Below are 23,239 nucleotides of genomic sequence, written 5' to 3'. Positions count from 1 at the left end.
ATGTTTTGTGACATAGACTACGTATTTGACATAATATTAAAAGACTAAACACTATAGAATATAAAATTAGCATGTTTTGCAAAGACTAAACACCAGCTTTTAAGAAAAACTTAGACTTGTAGTGGGGTCATAACTAATTGTATTTCATAGATTATCCTTTGTCAGTGAAGTTTTGGGGCAGTAAAACCTTTTGACATTTGTGGAAAATATTGAAAGGCATTTCCTTGGTCAATCTTATTTTCTTCTCATGGAAAGATAAAAGAAATGCTCCACACATTTGCTCTGCTTGTATACACTGACACTAACAGTATTTTGTTACTCAGGCACATACTCTAGCAAACACACAATAAACCTTGCCTTATGCCAGTTATTACAGAGTCAAATGCAAAGGCAGCAAGGGCACCAACTTTACCCTCAAAGTTTGGAAAGTCCAGTGCCAAGAGAGTATATATAAAAAACGTAAAATAATCAATCTAATGGAAATAGGGTAGAAGGTCAATGGGAAAATGAAAGAGCACATAGGTCACCTCAGGATTCATGAAATATTGCATAAGGAGTGTGGCATTTGAGCTGAAATTTGAAGGAATGAAGGACTAGCAGTACCTTTTCTGTCAGTCAAATATTTGTGAGTGGGTCTTGGTCAAAGGAGAATTGCAGAGACCATTGATTGGGGGTGGGAGGTACTGCTAGGGGTGGGATTGTTGCATTATTGAGAGAACAGCATGGGTGAAGGGAGCAGAATGAGAGCAAGAAACATAAACATGCAGGTGTCATGGATCGAAACAGGACAGCAAAACTGAGGAAGAAACCCAGTCTTTTTTGTGCATATTTTTATACAGAAATTATTCTCTTGAAAACGAGGAGTCAGTAAAGAATTTTGAGAAGAAATGTGAAAGTAAACAATTAGAATTGCCGCCTTCATAAGCAATCACCTGTTTAATTTGATGTGATTATCCCTGGGGACTTCATTCTAAAGTAAACTCACATTTTATCTATTATTGCCCCAGGGAAAATAAAAGTATTAAGTCAAGAAGGATGTGGTACACCAACAAAGCATAATAACTATAAGAGATACCACTGGTTGCCAGGCCAAGAATCATTTCTCCTATTCTGCTTCTTAAGGAAACTTGAATTTTTTATCCCTGCCATGCTTCTCTCTGCAGCTTTGAGCTTCCATGGAAGCCGAACACATTTTTAAATACAGAGGGTAAACACAATTGGTCTAAGACAATAGTAAATGATCCTTATAGGCCGGGGTGTATGACACATTTGATAGAAGAGACGTGAAAAGGTATTTGCTGGCAACAGGCAGAAGGGTTGGCGTTGTCATAAAATCTTTCTTAATTTTATAAGACAAAGAAAGCAAAAATCTTTTTTTTTTTTCTACTGGGTATCTTGTGTCTAGATATGTAACCTATAATTTTGGCAGACATCTTTGAATATTGAGGGATTCTGGCCAAGGACAAACCTAAGACAGGACATTGGAAAAAAGGATGAAAAGAACATAGGTCCCTGATTATGTCAGTGAGTCATCCATGAAATTCTACATCTGCTTAACTTTTTGTTTGTATAATAATAAGCCTTTCTTAAAGCCTAAGCAAGTTTGTTTCCTGTTATTTGGGACTCAAAGCATCCCAACTGATATAATTAGAATAATTAAATTTAAAGCTTGAAAGGATTCAAAATTCATAGTGCATGTCCTTCTAGTTTTTTATTTGAACATATATATGGAGGACTTGAGAAAATGAATGACTGGCGTGTGAGGTCAAACAATTAATTATAAGCAGAATCAGGCTTTCTAGGTTCCACAGATAGTCTGCCTTCTCATGTTTAATATGTTGCATATTTTTTAGAAGTGCATTATACAAATAAAACCATCCAGAAGAGTATATGACATGTAATAAATGAGTGGTCAGCAAATATTGATGAATACCTGACTAAGAATATAGACTCTTATTTCCAGCTTTGCCCAGTTAGTGAACAGTTTTGATATTAACCATCCATGACCAGAGAGAAAACATATGCTACCTACAACTCAGTGAGTCATACATGTATGGATTTATAGGTTTTTCTACATGCCTTTCTCTATGACATGTGTATTCTTTAAAAAAAAAAACATAATCAGATGCTATGTCGCTTCATCTACTAATTATAACTTAGTGGGAGGTAGCTCTTAATTTTCCCCTTGTGGTAACTAAAGTTTTGATGGGGTGATAGGATATACATAGAGTATAGAGGAGTTCACAGTTGAAGACCCTTTTGCAGCTGACGACTGTAGACCTTACAAGCTCTCCAGAACTAAACATTTCCTATGGGTCCTGTTAGTTGACTGTTTCCCAACACTAGTCCAGTGCCTAGTACATACAGATGATGAGTGTGTTTTGTTGAATGAAAGAACATGTAGACAGTAGAAAATGGGTCTCTACAATAAAGAGTGGTGAACAAAAGAGAGAAAAGGCGAAAACACTTGGGAAACTTAGTCGAGAAAATGGACTATGCCCACTTTCTCATTTTGCCAGGTAATGGCCATGATACTGAGTTTAAAATCAATTCATTTTCTTAATTCTTGCTCTGTCATTGTTATCATCTACATAGAGTAATAATGGTAATAATCCTCTAGCTATCTGTGCATGTATCTGAACACAGATTATACACTAGTAATTTGTGGGTTTTCTTAGTGTAATGTAATTAAAACCATGATTAAAGGGCACAATAATTTCTACAGAGCTGAGGGAAAAAGGTATTTAAAGGAAAGAACTGAGCCACAAAGTAAAGATTACTTTAAAATATACATTTGAGTTTCAAGTTTTAAAAAAGGCAGTCACCAGAGATTGGTATCATGTGATAACAGTGACAGTTTATTAATAATCTGTCATGTAAAGCTGACATATTAGAAGCTGAATTCTGCTCAGCTTTACAACAAAATCACATCCATTTTATTGCTACCAGAATTAAATATATGCCATTGAAAGGCTTTAGTAAGCTTAAATATGCTCTAAAGCTCCTTTTTTTCCCTAACACTTTGTTATCAACAAGTCAAATCGACAAACGTCTAATCTTGATTTTTTCAGATATCCATAGTCTATCAAAGAGGGAGCAAGATAACATACATATTTTTATAGAGGTTGATAAAGTTTGCCTTTGGACAAATAGAAAAGTCTTAGAAACTAAATTACTTGGTCCTGACATGTTGGGAACAGGAGGAAGGCTAGATATAGTGTGGAAATCATATAGAGTAAGTATTAAAAGTTAAGCCTAGGGGATTCACAGATGTATAATTTATTTAATCAGAATTATGTGTGAGCTAGCCAGATAGGAACAATCTATCCAAAGGTGTGAAGAGGTGATAATCCATATGTATTCAGACTAAAGGATTTAGGTAAGGCATTTTGTAACAAGTAAATATCATTGAACCAGTTTTCAGAAAATCGGTTGAAAGTGCCCATCAAAAGTAGGACTCCATTTTCCCTATATATTTTTTAGAGAAAAAAACCCACAAAACTGCATTTTAACAGTTCTGTGTAATCAATTCATTATTGAATAGGAAGCAAAATTATCCAGAGAATATTTTGTGCATGCAATATGTTCTCAAATTCAAACTTCATTTATGTCATCTAAACTTTTTAGCTATGTCTTTCTAATCACACACACACACACACATATATGATTTCAAAGGGTGTTCATGACTTCAGATTAGACTTCTATTGCATAATTCAATCTTTCAATTTTGGATTCAAATAATGCACAGTAATTCATCAGTTTCCACTATTTTCCTTCATACAGGATGTTACTTGTATGTCTTTAACTTCATTTTTCTCCAAGCCCTGTCATCACTGTGAAAATAAACTTAGGTAATTTAACTGGCATCAATTACCTCTATATGTGATTAGTGTTTCTTAACTGGATGTTTCCCTTTATCACTTATATTCGGGACACATGAAATAAATCCTGAAATATTTATTTCTGAAACCTATGCTGTATTTCTCAGATAAGCTTATTATATATCTATTTGGAATGGCTAGTGGAGGATAAGAAGTATTAGAGCTACTTAGAGTCTCAGAACCAGTCTTCAAGACAGCTTTTTGTGTTTCACCTTTGTTCTCCCTGCTTTCATTATGACAGAGAGATTGGTAATTTAGAAAATGTGAAAAACATCTAATTAGTTCTTGATTATTGTACTCAATATTTCATCATCTTTGGCTACCTAAAACAGGCAAGAAAGCAGAAACAAACAAACAAAAATCTTCTGAAACAAATCCCAATCTCTTCAAATATCCAAATATATGGATTAATAAAATTCCATCTTTAGTTTCAAGAATTTTAATCTATAAACCCCATCATTTCCTTATTACATTGTTTTAATATTATGAAGACTTGAAACGATAATTAGCTAATTATTAAAGTAAGATATTATCTACTTTGCTGTTCTACTTCCATTGTGCTACATTATGAGTTACTCTTAAACCATGACAAGGCTTAGACTAAGGATCCAGAGATGAAAAGTAAGTATTCTAAGAATGTATTTACATCAAGATCGTTACTTTCAAGAGGAAAAGCACATGGAATTCTATAAGCACGTATACTGCAACCTGCAGCAAACACAGGTATGTTCGCATAACTGATTCAAAATTTTAAAAAAGAAACAGTACTGATTTTTATACCATCCTTTCTATTAGACAAAAGTATGTGATGCACTACTGTGTTTTTGGTGAAAAATTTAAAATAAACCAAAAAAATGTATGTCTCTCTCCTCTCTCTCTCTCTAAAGATATATATATATATACACAGACACACACATACACACACACACACACACACACACATCTCACAAGGCAAATATTTAATAAAATTTTAATGAAGTGCATATAACAGTATTCTGTAGTTAATACTTAATACTGTATTTATTATGGCTGTTATATGCTTAATTTGTTACACATAATATTTTAGAGGCAATAAATATATCTTAACAAAAATTGTATTTAAATGCTTAAAGTTTAGCCTAATAGTCTGATATTTTAATGAGTCTATAGAATAATCACATTGCATGGTTTTAGCTCACTTAATAATATGTTATGGAAATAAATTATCATAATTCATTTAGGCTAAAAGTCAAATAATTTTGTTATAGTGCTGAATTTTTATTTCAACATTGTAGTCACATAGCTAATTGTGACGCATGAAACTTACAAATGGGCAATTCATAAATATATATTGACTTAACAAAATACTACATATTACTTATTTTAATATCTATATTAAATTAGTAAATAACCATATATTAATGTCTTCATATTCATGTATAAATTTTATAATAAAATAATAAAACATATACAGAGCAATCACTATTCTAACCCACATCTGTCTATCTTAAATGCACAAGATAGTAAACATAGAACAATGTAACACATTGGAGACCATTAACTGTAAAAGTTTAAACAAGTGTTTAGAGAAACCATAATATCTTAGTAACAACAGCCAAGGCAAAAATTTCTTAAATAGGACATAAAAGGCTTTGTTTGATCATAGAAGGAAAATTTAAAAAGCTAATAAACTGAAATAAATCAAAATTAATAACTTCTAGTCATCAAAATATATCATCCAGAGAGTAAGGAGAAAATCTACCAAAGAGTTGAATATAGAGTGCAAATATTCAGTGGTGTTCTGGAAAATATTTCACAACTAGCTCTCCAGAAGAAAAACTAAAGCCATTATTTTTGGTGTTTCTCAAAGTATGTTGTGAAAATACTTCTGTCATGACAGATTTTCAAACCCTTAATTCTTGACACTTTCATAATTGGTTATGGTTAGTTTTAAGAATGCATTTAAGAATGTAAGAATTAAAAAAATATAAGAATGTTAGTCTAAGAATATATTTAAATCAGGATTATTACTTCATAAGGAAAAACACATGCAATTCAAATACCATGCATAAAAGGACATACAATCTGTGCCATCTATACATTTGTAGAATTGATTCAGAATTTTAAGAAAGAAATAATGCTGATTTATTAATTGATAGTTTTAAATCTTCTATTGGATATACACAATGGCATGTATACATATGTATATACAGCTGTATGTATAAACACAACCCAATAAAAGAAGTGCAGATAATATAGTAAGAAAAAAAAGTGGGGGCAAAAGATTTAGAACATTTCAACAAAGAGAATAGCCACATGAGAAATAAGCACCAAAACAAGTGCTTAATAACACTAGTCTTCAAGCTATTCCAATTAAAATACCCCTATTCACATACCAAAACTGCTAAAGTTTAGAATGAAAAATCCCAGTGTCAGTGACTATAGGGAGCAAATGAACTCTCATATCCTGTTCTTAAAACTGACAAACACTTGAGGAATAGTCAGGATGTACTGAAGCAGAACATGTGCATATCCTGTGTACACAACAAAATACATGTGTTCTCCAAAAAGACATGTTCTTGATATCCAAATTGGCACTATTGATAAAAGTCAAAGTCTGCAAGCTACTTAAGTGCCTATCAATATTAGAAAGGGTTAATAATTTGGTCTATTCACACAGTTGAATACTATACAGCAATGAAAATGAGCAATCTACCATGGCATGCAATTTTACAAATATAATGTTGAGCAAAAGAAACAAATCAGTTTGTTTTAAACAGACTATATGATTTCATTTATAGCATATTAAAAAGAGACAAACCCTACTTCTAAAAGTGAAGATACTGCTTATGCTTTGTAGGTTTAGTGACTAGAAAGAGTATAAGAGGGCTTCAAACTACTCTAAAGTTTTTTTTCCAAAAAACATATGTTAGTATCAGTTACATGGGTGTTTTCGTTTTGTAACAATTCACTGATATTGTGTACTTAAGATACAAATAATTTGCTGTATGTATGTTATATAAGATAATTAAAACACTGAAGATAATAGTAATTTAAAAAATATTTTTGTTCCTTATTATAAATTGAATAACTTATTTTAAGGAAGTAATTCAGGTATATTTGTGAAATATAATTTCAAACTTAAAAATATGGTACTTGGGGATAAAATTATTACTCTAAGCGCATCTAAATAATTCCTCCAAATTTCTCCCATTGTCAGCAAAGTTCTCCTGGTAGGGCAGAGGAATTTCACTTTCCTCCTATGTGATACTTTTTAACTTATTTTTAATAATCCTATATTGAGTGTTTCTTTAAAAAGTAATGAAAAAGTATGCCTTACAGTTCCCAGAGATGGTTGTAATCTACAGTCATTTAAAAACATCTTTTTCAAGATATATTGCAATAATGCTATATGCCCAAATAAACAGGAGTTTTAATCAACTGCCTTTGTGTTTCCAAGGATATCATTTCCCCCAAATATAAAATGTATGATACAAATGCCCACATTATCTGGATTTTATATACTTATTACAAGGTAAACCTTTATTATGTTTACTATTAAGCAACAGATAAACACTGAAAGTTGGCTTACTGAAAATTAATTTCATCAATTTAACAGTAACACAAATAAACTCATATTTATTTATATTTTGTAGTCATCAATTATTAATATAATCCAGATTCACATTTTTAACTGTTATTGAATACCTATAACCACAGAAGTTAATTAATAATTAATGCCTTAAAAACTGCCTTAGAAGTCACTTGTTATTTCTTAGCATTTTATTTCCATAGTTACATATTTTACTATCAACTTTCTGGAGTTCTAACATCAAGCTTCATGGAGGAACCCAAGGAACCCATCTTGACAGATGATAAATTTTACTTTCAGTAACTCATTGCCATCAAACGGACTTCATTATGAAAAATTTAATAGATAAAATTGTCATTCAAGTCCAAATAACTTTTTTTAGTGGTACCAATCTTTACCTTTCTGGTCCATGCCTTCAGATTTACATAGAAATCTATCAATGACTATATCAAATAACTGTATTACTATGATTTATCCAAGAACATAAACATTTTATAGAAAATATCACATAATTACTTCAACATGTATGGCAAATTATCAAATGGCTTGTTTGAATTTACTTTACTTTAAAAAAAACTGGACATGATCAAAACGAGGTAATGAAAATAACTCTAAAATTAGGTATATTAATTATAATCTTACCGTAAGCTCACAGGTTAGGAATTCAAAGAAAAAGTTCACCACCCTGAGACCTAGAAAAGTATAACCCAAAACATTTTTTTATTAATACTAGTATTCAATTTAAATTCAAGAACCATAAAAGGTTAGTAATCCAATATGAGAAATGTTATTATATAAGTAATTAGTGTACATATCACTTGACAAACATTTTCGAGTACAATATTTGTCTGAAATAGCATTACCAGTTACCCATCTTACATCAAACTATTGTGATTTAAGATTAGTTATTCTAATTTGGGTTCTTTAATGCAGTGATGACAAACAAGCAGACAATTATTGTCTACTTTGCTTCTTGTAGGAGTATACGTGATGGATACATTTGTAAGCTTAATGTATTTTGTTAGAGAACCTTCTCTGTTACATTCATTTAATAATGTCAAATAAAACATACATCCCCAGGCATTAACATTTGCAATCACATACACATACAGATGTGGCTATCATACCATAATCCTCTTAAATCTTAGCTTTATCCATTTTAATCACTAATAGATAACTCTCCATGATATATTCTATAAAGTATGCAATAAGTTTAAAGGCTGTACAGTACTCCATCATTCACTGTATATCATAAAGATATCTGACTTAATAATTATGCTAGTTATTATTGTCTTTAAATCAGCTTTAAAATAAGTCAGTTAGTTACCAATGTGTGTGACCTCATACTGAGCCCTTTATAAAAGTTTTCTCATTTTGATGCAGTGGTAACTTAATCAGCACACATTATTCAGCCATCAGGTTTGTTTATTGCTTGATAGATACTGTCCTATATAAATGATAGAAGAAAACTAAATACTTAATATCTGCCCTCAATGAAGAAATTATTAATACTTGCAAACCCTTTAGAAGATTCATGAATGACTGGTAGGTCTATAAACAGGTACTCTACTGTGTAATCTCTACCTAATTGCTATAAACAGGCACTCTACCTAACTGGTAGGTCTATAAACAGGTACTCTACTGTGTAATCTCTACCTAATATAAGTTAAAATAGAAAAATTATAATAAATTGAGTCTTTTATGTCAATTCTTCAATGGTTGGTACTGTTTTGGGAGGAAGTGTTTTTCTCAGGTGTTTATGTATTAAACTGTTTCAACTGGTTTCTACCATAATTGAAGAAAATAGTTTATATAACTTCATTTATCTGATGAAGAAATAATACTTCATTCTTAGGAGGGATTATCATATGTGAAAGTGAGTCTGACAATAAAATGAACCACTTGAGGGGTGACATAAAATGTTTCTCTTTTTGATGAAATGTTAGAGGAAAACAAAATATCACTATTACAGAGGTGCAAAGGAGTACATTACAATTCTTCTAGTAGACCTTCCAGGCTCATTCATTTAGTATCACTTTCTGCTTGCACTGACCCTCCAGGAGCAGGGATGGAGAAGAGGTTTTCAGGAGATCTATTTCTTATTGACATTTGTGAAAGGAGAATCCTCTGTGAAGAATCAAGTGTGGTTTGAAATGTTTGCTCTTTAAAAAGTTAATCAATGAATTAGAGTGAACTTCCTTCTTGCCCTCCCTTTTTATCTAACGGTACAGCAAATTAAATTTTGGCCAAATGTTAAAAGGTTGAGTATTAGAATCAACATTTGGCTGGAGCTAAATATTACCATTGTAGAATAAACTTCTTGGATAAACAAATTAAAAGTTTTAATTGTATTACCATTTTATTATTAAATGTTTGAAGTCAAGCTTTAAAGTTTTGACATTACAGTGCAGAAACAATAATTTCTTTTAGCACAATCAGATGCTAGATTATTCCTGCAGGCACTATGTTGCATATTTGCAATATCAAATTGACACTTTTAACAGAATAATGGAATTTCAACATAAAAAGCACATAAAGAGATTTATGTCCTTTTTTTATATCTAGAATGTTTATCTGTATTTGAAAGTGAATATTTCTATATTAACAATAAATCCAAAAGACATCCTTGTTTGTATTATTGACATTGTTATACTGATCAGATATGTTGGGTAGGTCGACTGTAAATTATGGCTCATATTTAAGTTAATGGATTCCAGAAATGATATTCAAAGTATTTGACTAGCTGGCCTTTCAAGGACAAATCCAAACCAGAGGGGCAATTTTAGGCATATAAGATGGTCAGGATAGGTGCAGTGGCACATGCCTATAATCCCAGCACTTGGGGAGGCCAAGGCAGGTGGATTGCCCAAGCTCAGGAGTTTGAGACTACCCAGGGCAACATGGTGAAACCCCGTCTCTACTAAAAATAAAAAAAAATTAACTAGGTGTGGTGGTGTGCACCTCTAGTCCCAGCTACTTGGGAGGCTGGGGAAGGAGAATGACTTGAGCCCCAGAGGTGAAGGTTGCAGTGAGCCGAGATCACGCCACTGCACTCCAGCTTGGGCTACGGAGCGAGATCCCTCCTCACAAAAAAAAAAAAAAAAAAAAAAAGAAGGTCAAAGCAGAAATATGATTTACTCCAACTTTAACTTACTATTTTCAATGATTTGTGAAGCTTGACTCAGGCAAAGATACATTTAAAAAGGAACGCGTTGGCTGGTCATGATGGCTCACGTCTGTAATCCTAGGACTTTGGGAGGCTAAGACAGGCAGACTGCTTGAGCGTAAGAGTTCGAGACCAGCCTGGGCAATATGGAGAAACCCCATCTCTACAAAAAATACAAAAATTAGCCGAAGGTGGTGGTGTGTGCCTGTACTCCCAGCCACTTGGGGGGCTAAGGCACAAGGATCACTTGAACCCTGGATGTTGAGGATGCAGTGAGTGGAGATTGTGCCACTGCATCCAGTCTGAAGGACAAAGTGAGACCTTGTCTAAAAAAAAAAAAAAAGAAAAGAAAGAAAAATGAAAAGGAAAGAGTTTATTTTAACATGATGTGCATAAATAACTATTTTTAGAGAAGCGATTTATGATGAAGGACCAGTTATTAAACTGTCAGTGACATAACACTAGGTTAGATTTTTATCCTTGATAAATTTCAGGAAATTTAATTTCACATAAGACTCCAGCTAAATGAATGGATCAGGTTGGGTGTGGTGGCTCATGCCTGAAATCCCAGCACTTTGGGAGGCCATGGCAGGCAGATCCCCTGAGGTCAGGAGTTCGAGAACAGCCTGGCCAACATAGTGAAACCCCCTTCTCTACTAAACATACAAAAATTAGCCAGGTGTGGTGGTGTGCACCTGTAGTCCCAGCTACTCAGGAGGCTGAGGCAGGAGAATAGCTTGAACCTGGGAGGAAGAGGTTGCAGTGAGGTGAGATCACACTACTGCATTCCCCCTGGGTGACAGAGTAAGACAATGTCTCAAAAAAAAAAATTGGATCGATACACTTCTCTCATTTGCACTAGTTACTTGAGGAACAACCATTTGGAAAGCATCAATGTTAAGCCAAGTAAGCAAACTGCAAAAGAAATTATTGAAAATTTTATAATTCTGGTATCCTAAACCTACCATGCCAAATAAGAAATGCTTCAGAGTTATGTGTGAATGACTGTCAAGTTACTACAGAAATCTTGAAGAGTTATACAGTTCAAATACAACTTTTTAGTATTATTTTAGTATTTCTGTATATAAATGCCTTTAATGAATGGATTTATTGGAACTATGACGCAGTGTTTGCAGAAATTCATGAAACTGGCATCTTAAGTGGTGATTTCTCCCTTGTTAAAAGAATTAGAGTGGATTACCTCCGCTTGACTTAATTTTGCAAGGAGTCCAAAAATTTGGGGGAGGGAGAGGAAATTGGATCTAAAATTATTTGGAAACCTAAAAATTAGAAAATCATTTTCAATAATAATTTAAATAATTATAAACACTTCAAAATAATTGGAAATAATTATAAAGGCAGTTTGTTGGGTTTAGAAAATATTTAATCAGCAATAGGAAAATTGTACTGTAATAGGATTTCTACATTTTATCTCATGTATCCTCAATGCTCAGAAAATGTTTCATGTGTTAGAGATTATTTTCCACATTTTCACAGAAGAGACTGAAAGCTAACAGTTGCCTAAATAAACTATAAAAAGTCTTGCTATTAATATGTTTTAATGTAAAAATTGAACCTGAAATTAATTAAATTCAGAATCCCAGGTAAGTCATATACCAGGATAGGATAATATTAGATAACATTCACAAAACATATAATGTATGTAAGATTCTGGTGTCAATATTTTTATGTATTAACTCATTTAATTCTCATATTTCTAGTTTATAGAAACTAGCCATATCTTAGCCATTACATCTCTATATGATAGTTGACCATTGTACAGTATTTTTACAAGTGCTATTTCAATGCACATATATTCATTTATTCTTTTCAGTTTTAGGAGTCAAGTAATTTTACATTTATTATAACTCTAATATTATCTTAGTTGGCTGGTCCTTATTAATAACTACAGTTAACATTTACTGAACACACACTATGTGCTAAGAAGTGTGTCAAAGGCTTTAAGTTCATCTCATTTAATCTTCATAGCGATCCTACCAGGAATTATGAGTATCTAAGTTGTATAAATAAGAACATTGACTAGAGAGGTAAACAAATGTATCGAAGGACAGAGAACTAGTAAGGAATATAGTTGAGTTTAATAATTATTTTATTATTATTTTTTAAGTTCTGGGGCACATGTGCAGGATGTGTAGGATTGTTGCATAGGTAAACGTGTGCCATGGTGGTTTGCTGCACCTATCAAATCATCACCTAGGTATTAAGCCCGGCATGCATTAACTCTTTTTCCTAATCCTCCCCTGCCAACTCCATACAATCCCCTGACAGGCCCCCGTAAGTGTTGTTCCCCTCCCTGTATGTTAGGCTATAGTTGAGTTTTAAGCACAAACTCTCCTTCCCTTAGTTAGATGTAGCTTAGAAATTCAGATTCTTTTTTTGTATAAACTTGTGGGATATAATTGTAATTTTGCTACATGCATATATCACATAGTGGTGAAGTCAGGGATTTTAGTATGTCCATTACTAAAATAATATCCATTGTACCCATTAAGTAATTTGTCATCATTCATCTCCCTCCCACCCCCTCACCCTCTGAATTTCCACTGTCTATCAACCCAAGCTCTAAGTCCATATGAACATATTATTTAGCTCCTGCTTATAAGGGAGAACATACTGTATTTTTCTGTGTCTGGATTGTTTCACTTAAAATAATGACCTCCAGTTCCATCCATGTTGCTGCAAAGACATGGTTTCATCTTTTTTATGGCCAAATAGTATTCCATACGTGTGTGTGTGTGTGTGTGTGTGTGTATGTGCATGCGCGCACGTGAGCACGTGCATCTGTATTACATTTTCTTTATTTAATCATTTGTTGATAGGTTATTCCATATCTTTGCTACTGTGAATAGTACTGCAATAAACATATAGCTGTAGATATCTTTTTGATACAATGATTTCCATTTGGGGGGTATATATCAAGTAGCGGGATTGCTAGATCCAAGGGTAGTTCTATTTTTAGTTCTTTGAGAAATCTCCATACTGTTTTCCATAGAGATTGTACTAATTTACATTCCCACCAACAGTGTATAAGTCTTCCCTTTTCTCTGTCCTGGCCAACATGTTTTTTGTCTTTTTATTAATAGCCATTATGATTGATGTAAGATGATATGTCATTGTAGGACTAATGATCATTTTTCATGTGCTTGTTGACCATTTATATGGTTTCTTTTGAATGATATCTATTCGTGTCCTTAGCCTACTTTCTTTTTTTTTTTTGAGACAAAGTCTCTCTCTTTCACCAGACTGGAGTGCAGTGGCATGATCTGGGCTCACTGCAACCTTTGCCTCCTGGGTTCAAGTGATTCTCCTGCCTCAGTCTCCTGAGTACCTGGGATTACAGTCCCACCACCACGCCCAGCTAATTTTTACTTTTTTTTAGTAGAGATGGGGTTTCAGCATGTTGGCCACCCTGGTCTCAAACTCCTGACCTCAAGTGATCCACCCACCTCGGCCTCTTAAAACGTGCTGGAATTACAGGTGGGAGCTACCACACCCAGCCCTTAGCCTACTTTTTAATGGGATTTGTTTTGTTTTTATTAAGTTGTTTGAGTTCATTGTAAATCTTGGATAAACTGTCCCCCATCAGTCATCATTTTCTTCTATTCTGTGGGTTGTGTCTTCACTGAGTTCATAAGGGAGAATGTGTGAAAGAAATTGGGGGTTTGCATTTTAGTCAATTCAGAAAAAAACCTAAAGTCGTATCTTCATAAAGCAGTATATAACTACATTCTCAACTTTTTATAAATCTATAAGAATAGTAAATAAATTTAAAAGCTTCTAGTCTTACAATTCTAATTAATTCTAATTAATTTTAGATAGTGACAGCCCCACAGTACCTAGCTCATTAAATGCTAAATTAAAACTATGCATTATTTATCAGACATGCCAAATTCTAGAGTTTGCTGCCAATAAATTTTAGAATACATAAGATTGTTACAAAATATGCAAATTCTAGGTAATGTAAGAATGATTTTGGCATAAGTTATCAGGAACACTTTCTTGCAAAACCAGATAGCCTTTTATCCATTTAGAAAAATGCAAATAATGCTTTAAAAAATAACAACTTTGAACTCTTACTTCTATCACAAGACTGAAGCTTATCATCTCAAAAACATAACTCCTATTATAATTGTAGGCAACACATTTGGGAAAAAATGTAGAATGTTTCAGTAAAACCTTGCATATTATAAACTCTCAAAAAATAATCAGTGACCATCTAAGTGCTGCAGTAAAGAAATAATAACTGAATAGACTCTTAGGATAAAAATACCCTGTATTTAGGTGTTAGAGTTTACCTTATCCAAATCTTCTCAATGTCTTATTCAATGCCTGTCTCATTTTTTACAAAAAAGATCTTAAACCCTGGAAAAGTTGGAATGACTGATGAATGATGAGACTAGCAACCCATCCTATGAATAATGTATGTAAATCCGTTGTATAAAGTGGTATATAATGCTAGTTCAGTAATTAATACATTCATTCCATAAATATTTACTAAACAATTATTTACCAGCCACTATTATAATACAATGTGAGGTTAAAGTGATAAAATAAGACAGATATCGTAATAGGTCTTGTATTCTGGTGACTAATGTTTAATAACTGTATATTTTATTGCCACTTCAAAAACGAATAGACATTGTACAATTGCACTCTATAATATCTTTCAAGATTATCCATTAGGTGTTCCAAAATATAGCTTGAGTACTTTTAAATAAGTTTGAATGGGTTTAACACTATGGCAGAAACTTTCAGTTATCCCTCAATATCCATCTTACCTTACTTATTTTTTGCTAGGTCATGACCACTTGGAATAAGACAATGATCCTTAGTCTCAGTGCCATAAGATTAACTTGTGGCAAAAGCACACATGTGGATGTGGAGTAAGCGAAGTCTATGCAGTGTCAGTGAATGTAAGAGGCATGTTCATCTTTGTCCCTCCTTCCATAATTAAAATTTCTGGTTAGAATGCAGAATTAATGCCTGGAGCTTCAGCAGTCATTTTGTATTTTAAGAGGCCACACTAACCTCTTTGTTTCTCAGACTTCCAGGTAGAGTTCAGGAAGAAACTGGATCAAATGACAATGTGGCATGTTGTCACAGTCTTAGACAAATTGTTTCTCAAATTTGAGAGAGAAATAAATTCTATACAAACAGAAACCAGATTAAAGTTTACCAGAGAATAAGGGTAGAAGGAAAGGGGAATGCCTGCTAATGGGTACAGGATTACTTTTGGGATAATCAAACTATATCTCAATAAAGCTGTTATTTTAAAAAGGTCCTTATGTTAGTCTATTAGTTTATACCTTAAATAATATAAATGTATTTTGCATTTTACAAACATAATTGTGTAGTATATTATTCTGGAGACTCATATTTGTCTGATTTTCTGAACCTGCTATAATGCATTAACACATTAGTATATATTAGAATAAATAAAATAATAAATAAATAATCTCTGTCTTCAATTGTCTAAAACCTACTGGAAAGAAAAGGCTATTCATGAATTAACACCAAGACAAACCATTAACCTCCCAGGGCGTTTTTTGGAATTTCATTATATAATTGAAAGTCATCTGAAAGTTTACTGGTTACTACACAACCAGTAAAGATTAGAAAATCTAAGAAAAGTGTTGCCAATAAATAATATAGGCCGGAACGTGTATTTTAGCCTATTGGTCGTGGTGCCTTTGATAGCCACCTCAATGAATGACCATCTGTTCTTAAATTATGCTTATAAAATCCAAAATGTCAAAACCTCTAAACAAAGTTTCATACTCATTTAAAAGGCATAAAATGAAAATAATGACTACAAAGATTTTGGGCATCAATGATATATAAAAATAACATTAAATAATCCATTTAACAAGTGGTAATTCATGTCTCTTAATTGAAAAATTTTACATCTTTATGTTTAATATTTTGACTCTTAGGCATGACTACTCTGAAAAATGCCTCTCTAAATTATTCAGAACATGAAACTCTTTTTAAAATCTTTGAAGTTATGTTGAAAAGACTGACAACAGTAACCTCAAACTATAAATGGGTGAATTCCAAAAACATCCTCTGAACTCTTTTTCATGAGTGACATTGTCATAATTTTCCCTAGTTGACAATGAGCCACACTAATTGGTAAAGCTTAAAGAAATAATAATGCTCATCATAAAACTTGCCTTGTTATAGATACCTATGCATTTAAGAAGAAATTAAAATTATAAATTGTAACTCATAGCATAATATAATGATCCTTTCATTTCTGGAGACAGTCATATTGGAAAAGCTGTAAGTCTGTGTGAAAGTTCACAGGATTGGTATAGCCTTGATATAAATTCATTGTAACTATGGCAACATTCATTTTCGTTTCACTTCAACTGTTGCACCAGCTCAGATAAGCTTGGAGACTCGGTCTTATAGTTGCCATTATGACTAGCAGATCCTTATCACTGCCTATTCTGAAAATAAACAGCAGCATTTCGGTGGCACTGGTCCCTTTCTCTCTAACTTGCCATGGATGGCTACTTTAATCAAGCCCTGAAAGTATCCTGTATTCTCTTCTTCCTTCGTCCTTACCATACTTTCTTGCCAATTGCCAACTCAGAGGCAGAAGCAAAGTGTACAGTGGCACCTCTCAAACTTAAATGCACATAAAAGTCACCTGAGATTTTTGTTGAACTACAGATTCTCACTGATAGTTCTGTCTTGTTAGAAATACGGAATCTCAAACCCTATCTCAGAAACATGTATCAGAAGCTTCATTTTAGCAATACTAGCAAGCTATGTACAACTTCCTAAGCTACAGTTTCCTTATCTCAAAAATAGTTCATGTATATGAAGTGTCCTATAACCTCTGTCTTCTCTAAATCTCCCCTCACTCAAATCTACTCCATCTCATTTAGATAATGGTTCACAAAACCGTCTCAAACTTTTAATTTTTGGGAAAGAAAGCTACTACATTAAACCTTTTGATTCCATCACCATTACTATTATTATCATTTGCTGTGCGGCCACACAACTAGACCTCTATGTTGCTCATGTTTCACCATCGCTATTATTTCTCTACAATTACCTAACCATTATATTCCTAATGCCATATCCACTAAAGTGAAATATTTCCAACTCTCTCCTATTCTCCTATTCTGCATCTGCTTCTCTCTCCTGCTATGACATAACTTGTGCACATATTAAGTGGATGAAAGCTATTCATGAGAACAACTTCGACTTTTTTATTCAACACTTCAAAAATCCACATGCATCTTCATCCATTCCTTTTCTATTACTTTATTTCTAAGAAAGGATCTCTCTCCCCCTCGTATCTTTGCTTTTATTCCCTCTTTTCAGTCCTGAATTAACATGCACGCTTTATGCTTTTTCTAATAATAACCAATTTCTCATTCTCTACTTGATCTTTATTTTCAACCTGTAATGTCAAGTCTTATCTCTCCTGGAGAACTTTGCCCTTGACTATCCTGAGTCTTCAAGCTAACTTCAGCACGGGAAAATTAAATTCTTTGCCCATGGGAATAGATCAAGACAGGAGAGGGGCTTGCTAATGACACAGGATTATATGCTTTTAGAATTATTATTATTATTATTTTGAGACAGAGTCTCACTCTGTCACCAGGCACCAGGCTCGAGTGCAGTGGCACGATCTCAGCTCACTGCAACCTCTGCCTCCCGGGTTCAAGCAATTCTCCTGCCTCAGCATCCTGAGTAGCTGGGACGACAGGCATGAACCACCATGCCCAGCTAATTTTTGTATTTTTAGTAGAGACGGGGTTTCACCATGTTGGCCAGGATGGTCTCAATCTCTTGATCTCGTGATTCGCCCACCTTGGCCTCCCAAAGTGCTGGGATTACAGGTGTGAGCCACCTGCGCCCAGCCGCTTCTAGAATTATTAATAGGTAATTTAATTGAAGTGCCCACTATGGTAACTGATTCCCAATGGCAACTCAAAAAATACCAGTTTGCTTCTTTTTATATAACTATGAGATATTACAATGCTTTTCAAACTTCAGAATACATCAAAAAGGCTAGAGGTCTCAGTAATTCACTAGCTGGGGAGTGGGATCCAAAGTTTGCATTTCTAAACCAAGTTTCCAGCTGATGCTGATGCTGTTGCTCAGGGGATATAGATGGAACTGGAGGTCATTACGTTGAAATAATGGTCATTACATTGAAATAATCCAGTCACAGAAAGAAAAATACTGCATCTTCTTACTCATATGTGGGAGCTAAACAAATTGATCTCATGGAGAATAGAAGGATAAATACTAGAGACTGGGATGGGTTGGTGGTTGGTATGGGAAGATAAAGAGAGGTACAAATATATAAATAGATAGAAGAAATAAGTTTTAATGTTTGTTAACAGACTAAAGCGACTATAGCTGGCAACATTATCTTGTATATTTCGAAGTCATAGAAAAGAGAACTTGAAAGGATACCAACGCACAGAAATGATATGCAAGGTGATGGGTATCTCAAATATCCTGACTTGATGATAACACATTCCATACTGTAACAAACATTGACTTGTACCCCTAAATATGTAAAATATTATGTATCAATAATAGAAAAAAATATAGTCCCAGGGAAGCTATGGGACCTGCAAAGATTTTAACCAGAGGCAGCGATAAGGACTACCCTATAGACCAGAATTGGAAGAGAAAAGAAAGAAAAGCTAACTTTCTTTGCAAATGACCTATTGATTTCAGTTCATTCAGTTCTTTATTCATAGCAACATTTGCTTCTACTGGGTTACATTTTCTATTTTGGCAGTATACATTTAGAATGGTCATTCAAACTGCTCAGAGGAAAAACTGAGGACATCTTCCTGGGAGAACAGCCAATTAACTTAGGCAAGGGAGTAATGGAAGTCACAGCCACTTCATCTGTCAAATCAAATTTTATGGTTTGGGTGGGGATTTTCTACAATACTGTAGTTCTTTGGTTACTCAGACTTTGATGATCAAGTTTATCTCATTAGTGAAAGACAGAAAACTAAGGAATATATTCCTTAAAGTTGCACAGAAATGATTATGAATAACTCTAAAACTAATATTTTTTAAATATTCATGTTTATGCAAGTTGGCAATTATATTACTTCTACTACCAGTCCTCTGTTAATTAGAGAAAAAAGTGAAAAGACAAATGAAATGTTAGGGGAGCTGTGTCAATATATTTTCTAAATATGTTAATCATCCATGTCATCATTTTAGTTGACTATAATGAAGACTTACGATGAGCCAGAACTTTTCTATTCATTTTGAAATCACTTTATGAGTTATTTCTTATAGTTGGGTTCAAATTCTTTGTATTTCCATTTGGAGAAACTAAGACTTGGAACACTTTAATATTAGAATTTGTAATATTATATTCAAATACAGTCATTTTAATTTTATGGCAAGATTTTTATTCAATTTTAATTTTTATGTATTTAATTTCAAGAAAGTGGACCATTTCTTTAGGCTTATTGATCATTTGAAGCAATTTATGCCTTTTCAACTTTCTTAATTCTAGACAATTAACTAGATAAATATTTGCTTCTAAATGTATAAAATGGTGACAGTTGTGTAATTGTGAAAACCAATACAATAGTAGATTATTTGGCATGTAATTATTTTTAAATATTTAATAGTAAAACATAGCACATAGTAGCATAAAGCAGACAGTCAGTAAACTCCTCTTAAAGATGTTATACATTTCCTACATAAAAAACAAATGCTCTTGGTTGCAGCTAATTCTTTTTTCATTTATTTCCTAAAATCTCTTTCCTTTTTTAAAGGTTCTTGTTAACTCTGGTGACATGTTCTCTTTTTCTCCTACAGATCTCTTTAAAATATAGAACAAGTAATACTGATTTGTAGCAATTAAAACAGGTCATCTGTGTTTCTAATTCCTCAATACCACCATGGAAAATAAGATTTTTCTTAGGAAGTTAATCAGCAATCTATGGTAACACTTAGCACACCATGTTCCAGTGACATTTTAAAATGTTTAACAGCATTAGATAGCTTTTAGAATAATTATGATTAATATTCACAAATACAGCACTAGGATTTACGTGTTACTGGATTTTAAAAAATCTAAAATGCCATGGATTATAAGACAAACCATTATTCCATAGAGCTCTACAAAAGAAAAAAAGTTAAATTATTCCATTGGGTATACATCCAAATTTCAGAGATGTTAAAATTTGAAAAACAACATATGGTAAACACACGTAGCAGTAATTGTTATCATTAGTAGAGGTGTGGAGTAGTGTTTATGAGCAAGGGAAATAGGCAGACGCACACAGGGCTGTGAGAGTTGATGCTGGGTCATTATTTCTAGAGGTCATCTTGGCAACATCAATCTAAAGCCCTCAAACTATTCATACATTGTGATTCTCATGATTCCTCTTACCCAAAAGAGTAAGCAATCCTTACTCTTTTGCATAAGAATGTAATGTCTCTTACTTAAAAGAAAGAGTGCAAACACTTAGGAGCAAATTTATTACTAAAAGTTTTATTATTTAAGAAGATTTATGAAATATAATGCCAATAAAAATACAAGCCAGTTGGCTAAACACATTATGCCAATCACTTACTGTATGGTGATTGTTTCTATTTTTTAAGCACATTTACAAATTAGGATCATACAGCAAATACTGTTCTACGATCTATTTTTTTTTTTAACAGTGCAATATATCACAAGAATTTTTTTCTGTATTATGACAGAATGTGTGCTCTTCGCAGGCAGAAATCTTTGCTTCCTATACTAATATTAATATATCCAAAGTGCTTAAAACAGAGCTTAACACATAATGGGTACTCAATAAACGTTTATAAAGCACTGTACTTGTGACAGTGTTCAACTTTGAAAAGGAAGTTTATCAACACTGCTTACACTGTGATCCCCAATTTTAAGTGTTTTCGTATGAACATTATAAAAAGACTATTTCCTTCCTAATAGATGAATTATCTATATTCTTATTTCTAATCTATTCTATGCCTTATTTTCTGTAATGAAAATCGATTCCTTAATAATTCAGAAATATTAAACATGTAATTTTAAAAACAGCAATGACTTCATATTTTTTATGAGACATTCAAGATAACACGTCTTTTTCATTATAAAATGATAATCATTTACATATTAAAGAACATGAGCTTGAACCATAAAAAGCATTCTTAGCCAAAATCTGAATGTTTTTGCAAATAAATCTAGAAATAAAAGGTTTCTCCCCTGCCCCCAATTTGAAATATGGTTTATCTTTGCTTGCTTTCTAAAAGTTCGTTAGAGATAATGATATTAACTCTTTCTCATGTATGTGGCACATGGATTTTCACAGATTATCATTTGCTTTGCGTATTACTGTGTTTTGCAGGCACAGAAGATGCAAAGCTTTATATAATAAAACATAATGGGTTCCATTTTGGTATGTTAATTAGAATGCCTTCTGTGGTAAGCAGCATGACTCCCTAAAAGTGTCCATGCCTTGATCCCTGGAACCTGTGTTACCTTCCATGGCAAAAGGGACATTGCAGAAGCAGTGAAGACTATGGACCTTAAAATAGGGGAATTATCTAGGTAGGCCCAATCTAATCACATGAATCCTTAAAATGAAGAGAGTTTTCTCTGGCTGCGGTCAGATAGATGTGGCGGAAGTCAGAGAGATTGAAAGTGTGAGAGGGAAGCAACCTGCCATTCCTGCGGTGGGAGGACATATGGAAGGCACGAAAGGAAATACAGGCAGCTTCCAGGGCCAAAGACCACCCCAAGTGACAGCCAGCAAGGAAACGGACCTGGGTCCTACTGCCAAGAAGTGATGAAGGCCAGCAAGCTGTGTGAGCTTAGAAGCGGATTCATTCTTACAGCCTCCAGGGAGGAACACAGCACTGCCAACATCTTGATGCATCTAGAGTCCTAACCTACAGAACTGTTACATAATAAACGAGTGTTGTTTCAAAGCATTAAGTCTGTGACAAAGCATTATGTCTGCAACTTAAGAAAACACAAATAAGGCTTCAATAAATTAAGTGAATACACATCTAGCTATGTCTTTTTCTGGTACTTTTTAATATGTTTTCTTTCAGTTTTAATTGATACATAAGTATAATATTTATGTGGTACAGTGGGATGTTTCCATTCAAGTATACATTATGTAATGATCAAATCAGGGTCATTAGCATATTTATCACCTCAAATACTTATCATTTATTTGTGGTGAGAGCATCCAAAATTTTCTCTTCTAGCTATTTTGAAATATGTAATACGTTGTCAACTATAGTGGCTCTACTGTGTAGTAGAACGCCAGAACTTCTTCCTGCTTTCTCTGCAACTTTGAACCCACTGACCAGTCTGTCTCCATTCTCCCCACCCATGCTATTTTTGATGGAAACTAAATTTTTTTTTGCTTGCTTTTCTTTATTGCAGAAGGAGTTAAGAAATACAAATATTTATATGTACATGTATATCCATGCTATATTTACATCTCCAAGTTTTGAGTATTGAGAAACTTGAATGTTTGAAAGAAAAATAAATGTGGTTTTGTTATTGTTGCTTGGATTTTAAAAAAGACACATTTGAGAGAGTATGGTGAAAGTGGATTTTGAGGCATG

At 33.3% G+C, this 23,239-nt stretch overlaps 1 protein-coding gene across 30 annotated transcripts in view; it reads right to left on the bottom strand.

The window, feature by feature from the left end:
- Window positions 1-23,239, bottom strand: part of PTPRD (protein tyrosine phosphatase receptor type D) — a 1,411,192-nt gene that overhangs the window by 1,244,690 nt on the left and 143,263 nt on the right. For all 30 annotated transcript variants that reach the window (XM_064381700.1, XM_064381675.1, XM_064381734.1 and 27 more), the window contains exon 2: window positions 8,095-8,144. The gene's annotated coding sequence lies outside the window, so the exon portion shown is untranslated. The remainder of the gene's footprint in view (window positions 1-8,094; window positions 8,145-23,239) is intronic.

This window comes from Aotus nancymaae, unplaced genomic scaffold (genome assembly GCF_030222135.1).
Source record: "Aotus nancymaae isolate 86718 unplaced genomic scaffold, 86718_ANA_hifiasm-v0.15.2.pri h1tg000003l, whole genome shotgun sequence".
NCBI classification, from domain to species: Eukaryota; Metazoa; Chordata; class Mammalia; order Primates; family Aotidae; genus Aotus; species Aotus nancymaae.
Note: the sequence above shows the minus strand (reverse complement) of the source record. Positions and strands in the feature narration are given on the sequence as shown.